We start from the raw sequence: 7,024 nt of genomic DNA on the forward strand, positions 1-7,024 counted from the left end.
GGCCGGCAAGCAGGGTCAGCAGCGCAAGAGAGTCGTGTGCTCTGTGATGTGCGGTGGCCGTCAAGGGCCGCTAGCAGGACGCTAGCGAGGAGCAGTGGCCAGGGTCGCCCCAGTCAGAGGCGGCTGCATGGCATCGAGTCCCAACAGAGCAATTTCTGGGGATGGGAGGGGGTGGGAGGGGTTCTTTTCCCGGGGTCAGGAGCGAGCGTCGATGCTCAGTGGCCGACGGTGCTGAGTGGCGCGAGAGGATCTGGGGCAAGACACGCCAGCCAGCTCGCTGGGCAGGAGGGTGTGGTGAGGGCGAGGGTGCGAGCGGCCCAGAGGGGGCGTGTGAATAGTTAACGCCCAGTGAGCGAGCGAGCGAGACAGAAAGAAAAACGGCCTCGGTCTCGTTTCCCCCCCTTCCTCTGGTGGCTCCGACGTCGAGGTTCGGGAACACGCGGCAATCAGGTGACAGGGTTGCGAGGATCGAAGAATCAAGCTCGGAGGTAGGCGACGGATGCAGCAAGTGCGGAGAGGCCGCGAGAAGCCGTGGTTTGGTTACACGACAGATCAGATGCTTCAGCACTGTGGCATGTACTTTCTGGTAAGTACGTACGAGAGCCGTGTGCTGAGCGTGCGGTGTGTATGCTTGTATGTGTATGTGTGTGTGTGTGTGTGTGTGTGTATGTGTGTGTGTTTTCGTGTGCTGCGGAGCTGCGTCGCTGCGTCCTCGTTCACTTCTGCCCGTCAAGGCCAGCGAGCAGCAAATGACAGCGTCTCGACAGCGAGCGGCAGCAAAGCGAATTAAGCGTAGACTGGCCTGGTTGTCTCAACCCCGTCCTTTCAGTTTCGGGTAAAACCACTGCGCAGTAGCGAATGCTGCCAAGCTGGAGGCTTCCGCCTTGCGGAGGTCGAGTCCCCCGAGGTCCAGGGCCCGCAGAGATGAAAGAGGAGAGGAGAGGGCCAACTAGGTGGTTTTGGTGCAGGCTGTCTCGGAGCGCCAGCAACGGAGAGCGACGAGGAGGTGCGTGTGCAAAATCGAGATTTCAGTGGTCTGGGGTTGTGAGCCCAGGTGGTCCGAGTCTGGGGTTGGCTTGAGAATCATTTCCGAGGCTGCAGAAAGAGAGAGCCAACGTTACTTTTCTTTTCTTTTTTCTCTCCAAAAAAAGTTCTTCATGTTCCATGCCCTGTCCCTGCTTTCCCCTTCCCCCCATCACCACCCCCCCCCCCCCCCCTTCCTCTTCTTTCCGTGTCCTTTTGCTCCCCGGAGGGTGCTCTTGCCTGTTCATCAGCGTCGCAGCCCATCCCCATGTCATACCGTACCCATGTCATACACGACCTGGCACAGTATGAAGTACCGATGTACAGTCACTACCCAGAGCGAGTCTGCCATTGGCGTACTGTGGTATTGGTCGTGGCGCCGTCCAAGACAGCACCACCTCCACCATGGCAGGGGAAGGAAGGAGCCTGGATCCCTGCTCAACGACCCTGCTCGACGAAGGGCCACCCTTGTCCCAACCTGGAAGGAACTAGTTTTGATCTCATGCACCCTGGCCAAATTATCACCCACCCGCACGTCGACAGCCTCTTCGACGCACCTCTTTTATGGGTCTTCTCCATTGTCGAGGTCCGGTCTCTTCCCTTCAGCTCGTCGCCAGGTTGCCAGGAGCGGCAGCATGCGCATGACAGAGGTTGACTCTCAGCCACCTCGCCCTGTATGCATTCCCTGGCCTCTGCACATCTTGCCCCAACGCGGAATTCAACGCTCATGTTTCCACGTGGTGGGGCGGCTGCTGGTTGCTGTGGGATGCCGGTGGTGCTTCTTGCTGCTGACGATTGGTTCCGTGTCTTTTCTTCGTTTGTTGCGCAACCTAAAGGAAGACTCAAAAATTCCGGGGATTTGTCTTCACTTCAGGCTGTGTTCGCCGTTGCTCATTTGACCAGGGCCAGGGCCAGGGCCGCCTCCTCCGTACTGTACGCAGTATGTAGTAGTATACGTACCTAAGTAAGGTAGCACATATTATACATATGTATGTAGTTACAAGCCGGGCAAATTCATCCACCTTTTCATCCATACTGTGGTATGTACGCAGTATGTAACTACATACGCGAAACCCACGAATCCACAAGCACCCTCGCTTTCGCGGACTCCACGCGGAGAGTGCCGCGCAGAATTCGGCTCCCAGAACGAAACCCTTTCCACCCCCCGGCTCATGGCTGAGGATTTGCGGGGAAAAGGGGGCGCTGCTGGCAGATGTGGCCCACTTGCCTTTCGGCTTGCAAGGTCTCCGAGTGGTTCTCCTCCTCTGTCGCCTGCACGACAAGCGAATGGCCTCGTCCCTCTCGTCTCTAGCCCCCTGCACCTGTCTCTCCATCATGGACCCATGGATGGGCTTCCATCGAGTTTGTATACGAAAGCTCGGGCCACACGGCTGACGACGACGGAGACCCAACAGAGAAGGACAGCTCAGCGTAGGCAAGAGTCTCATTACCCCCTCCCCGTCGGTTCCCATCGGGTTTCCCCCCGTTGTGCACCGTCGCCCGTCGGTGTCTGCAAGCGCCCATGCTTGCTTGTTCCACCGTCGGGTTACCAGTGTTAGGCAGTGCACATATGTACTGCCTACACTACACAGTAGAAGTCACGTTATTGTTCCTCTGCAGCAAGTCTAACCCCGCCAGGAAAGACCTTTCGACCTCGCACGCGACTCAAATTTCCAGCCAGAGCCAGGTCGCATTCGTTGGCGAAAGGGGGGACGCAGGTCGCCTCAACCAAAAAGAGCCTGTTGCAGATGAGCGACGGGGGAAGCTCATTCGCTGCGGGTTCCAGAGCTCAGGCGTCACGCGACACAGCACGGTGGAACGCAAGCCGCCAGGTTTCGGTCAGGGCAACGGCACCAAAAACCACGCATCCATGGTTGCCGGTGACGAGGAGGAGGCGATTTAGCTCGGGCGGACTGGTCGCCGACGCTAGGTTCATAGGTGCTTCCATACGCACCCAAAACCGGAGTTCAGAGAGCACAGGTCCATATAGTACATACAAAGCCATCGAGGTCCCTACGAAGCGTTACCACAGCAGGGTACCACGGTATGGGGCGCATCTTGGACTCGGGCGTACATACTATTCACGGGCAGTGGGCTCCTAAAGGGGGAACCGAGGCAAAGCTCGTTGCGCCGTGGATCTGTGACCCCAGAATCAGGCCATCGAGATGTGTGACCTACCCACGGTTCGGATTCCCGCACAAGGAAAAACGACCGCGTGTCGTTGAAAAGAGATGTGGCCCGAGCACTGTCAAGCTCCCCCCACTCTGTCGGATGTGAAACATCGCAAGGGCAACCAAGTGTGGGATTCCATGTTTTATGTGTTATTTGCCGGGAAGCCTTGACAGTACGCGAAAAAAACAACAGTGCATACACAATAAACATGTCAACTCCAAGAAAACAGTCCCAGATTGGGTCCCCCGAAACTTGTGTTGCACCCCATGCAAAGCAATGCTGCGGCTGATGCCACCAGACATTATGTAGTCCGACATTAGAGAGCTCTAGCACTTCACTCGCGCCAATGGTCTAGCGGTTAGGATTCAACCCTTCCAAGGTTGAGGTGGGGGTTCGACTCCCTCTTGGCGCACTCTTTTCTCTTTTGCTTTGATCACCATTTTCTTTTCGTGCCCTACGTCTCGGGTTCTTTCTTGGCTGTTCAACGCCGTCCGACCCCCTATTTTGCCCGTCCTCGTCGAGGGATGGCCTCTGCCAAACGCAGACCGGCCCCTCCGACCAGCGGCCATGTAGGTCGAGGCTCGAGGCTCGAGGCTCGAGGCTCGATGTGATTCCGCCGGCCGGCGGAGCCCGGCGATAACTATGCATTTTTCCTACGCCCGCCTTTACCTGAGGGATACTATACCTCCCTATCCTCTTCCTCTCTGCATTGCACGTGTGCACCAAGCGCGGCGACCGAAGGCCGGCGGCGCCTTGTGTGTTTTTTTTTTTTTCGCGCCACCCACCTGACGTCAAGGTCAAGCGTCTCCCAAAAAGTTCCGCAGCCCAAACGACCAATGACGGTGAGGGCGAAGACGAGTGGGTGTCGCATCTGCCCTCCTGGATGCGCCGGTTACCGGAGTCCCAAGGAAGCGGATCGCATCTTGCGGATGCGTGCCATCTGCAGGAGGCCCCTCCCCCCCCTCCCTTCTCCTCCCCGCCGCCGCCACCGCCGCCGCCGCTGCTGCTGCTGGTGTACGCAGTATGTCTGTCGCAGGTTGCGAGGAGGTGGGGATGGCCGGCCGGTCCAGGCCTGACCATGGCCCTCGTCTTGGCTGGGGGGGGGGGGGGGACGGAACTCATCTCAGGGAAGATGTGCATGGGCAGACTACCCTACGTACTCCGTATGTAACTACTGCATATACTAGTACGGGGCGATGAAGTGCAAAAAGACACACACAACAACAGTCGATCAACAACAGAAGGGCGGGGCCCCGTCTCGCTCTCGCATTCAGACGTCGGTTCCCACCAGCTGAGCAGCTCCCGGGAACGCTGGCGGTTCCGGGTTGGCCCGGGGCAACGTTACGGGATTCGTTTCGCACAGCCCGACAATCCTTTCTTTTTGACAGACCGGCAACAGGAGGGAACGTCGTGTGCGCGTTCCAAATGCCTAGTTTGGGCATGAACCCGAACGAGGGACGATCCAAGTTCGTCATGTTCCCCCACCTTGGAGAGGTTTGGCCATGCATGCGTTGCAAGCGGACGAGAGGAGGGGTTGGTGGAAATCTTGTGGCGTCATGTATGGCTACACCACCATCGACCTCGGTGGGGGTAAGCGAGCCGTCTCTTGGATGGGTGCGGCGCTTCGGGTCTTCACCGGTCGGAGACATCGACGATGGTGATGATGATGATCATGATGAGACCAGGAACAGTTCTCCCTTCACCCGACCCCGTAGAGCGTGATGGATTCGGACAGCAACGACTTCTTAGGATGCAGCGCCTAGGGGCCCATGACTTTTACACAGGCTTCTGGCATGACATCCCGACGCACGTAGCATGAACGTCAACTCTATAACTAACTCGTTAGTAGACAAGACCGAACATGCAAGAATCGTCCCAGGGAGGGTACTTTGTCGAGGCCTAACTACATCCAACCTTGAGCCGCTTTCAGCCTTAGCTCCGGGCATTAAGGACATCCTCCTGCAGCCCAAGGGGAGGAGGGATGGCTTATGAGACAGGGGAGCAACGGCATCTCGAAATTACCATGTAGCAAACGATCGGTCGGTCGGAGGTGGGGGTCCAGGTCGGGCCCACCACCACCACCATCACCATCGCCATCCTCCTCATCATCAGGATCACCATCATCCTTCTTTGCCGCGCCCCCCCCCCCCCCCCCCCCCCCCCTCCCCCCAAATCCCATTCCCGGCCTTCTTCTGCAGATTTCTTTCCCATTTGGACCGGATGCAGCAACATCTACACACGCTAGGTTCGCGCCGGCTTCCATCGCATCGGGGCGCAGGCATGGCCCCTGACCCTGAGTTGGATGAGGCCAACAACCTGACGCGTGCGTGCGCTCCATTTCCGGGGCATGCAGAATGAACAAGCCTGCGCGCGCGCACCCAACGCATGGGCACCACCCGCTCATCAGCCACGCCAACTCGGGAGGTGGGTGATGATGATGATGATGATGATGATGGGACGTGCAGGTCTTGGGATCCGGTGGCGGTCTGGCGTCTGCAATCAATTTCAAGGGCTGACGCTGAGGAAGTGCCTCGCCTCCCTCCTGTGGCGGTGGCACACGCGAACTGCATACATTAGTAGTATGTACACAGAAATTCCAACCGTTGTTCTGCAAGGAGCAGCTGTCTGTCCATCACATCCCTGTCCCTGTTCCCCCGCCCCCGTCCTCCATGCCCGACCCCCTGACCATCAAATGAACTGATTAGTAACTACGCAGTACTGTGTATGTACGAGATGGTAGTAGTTCTGCAGGCCACGCAAAGAAGGTGAGGCAGGCCGTCATCCCTCTTGGTTGTCCGAGGTAGTTTGTTATTCGTGTTCCTACGCTCTACTTTGTATAGACGTATAGTTACCTCAGGCCAATGGTCGCAATCTCGAATGTACGTCCTGAAGAGTACTACGCAGTAAGTCGATGGGCCCGACGACGCGCTTAGCGTTTGACGACCCGATCCTCCCCCCCCCCCCGGAAAGTCCAAAGTCGCATTGCAGACGGCGGCAAGACGCCGTGCATCTCATGTCATCCGCAACCACGTGCAAAAAAAAGGAGCATGTCACACCCACACCGCAGAGAAAATGATGATGACATACATACATACGGCATGGCCATCGTTCCCACTCCCGTTGCCCGGTTCATGATCCATACAACGCCCGTTCCCTGTGTGGCGTTGGACGGAGCCGCGCCCCATGACCCATCACGTGGAATCGGGCCTCGGCTCACGGCTTCGATGGGTCCGACCCCCTTTCGCCGGACCGGGAATGCCGAGCCGGCTCGGTTCCGGCGAGGCTAACGTACCGCGATGGGCGATCCCTCCCCTCCCCTGACATAAGGGAGCGATGGGCACTTGGAGCGATCGCGGACAGGTTGGACAAATGCCAACACCACGTGCCGTGCCGCGAGCTGAACACGGCGATATCCGCAATAGCGAGCGTCTTGGCCGAGCGCCCGTGAGGTTTGGTTCGGATCGCGCGTGTTTTGCCGTCGAGAACCCCCCTTGGGTCTCGTGGGGATAGCACCGCACCATCGGACGACGCCCGACGTATGTACAAGCCGGTCGCAGGGAAACACAGGCTCGGCACGGCGCAAACGCATCCGCAGAGCTCGCTCGCGACATCGCCCGAGGCCCCGGACATTTGACGGCACCGACGATCGACGCATGCCTTCTGGCCCCTCTGGTCTGATCCAACCCTCCGGGACCAAGACCGAGCCCCGGTCGCCTGACCCTCCTGCGTTGATCACCGTGATCCGCCGTCAGCAGCGTCGCCGCCCCTCCATCGGGGGTTAGGCCCGTCCATCCATCCATCCATCCATCCATCTACTTATCCACCGAGC

General features: G+C 58.4%; 1 non-coding gene across 1 annotated transcript; it reads left to right on the top strand.

Annotated features, from left to right (window-relative positions):
• Positions 1-3,535: 3,535 nt before the first annotated feature.
• Positions 3,536-3,607, top strand: VTJ83DRAFT_t11. Its single transcript has one exon. It is a non-coding gene; the product is annotated as a tRNA-Gly (tRNA).
• Positions 3,608-7,024: the final 3,417 nt, after the last annotated feature.

This window comes from Remersonia thermophila, chromosome 1, assembly GCF_042764415.1.
Source record: "Remersonia thermophila strain ATCC 22073 chromosome 1, whole genome shotgun sequence".
Lineage (NCBI taxonomy): Eukaryota > Fungi > Ascomycota > Sordariomycetes > Sordariales > Chaetomiaceae > Remersonia > Remersonia thermophila.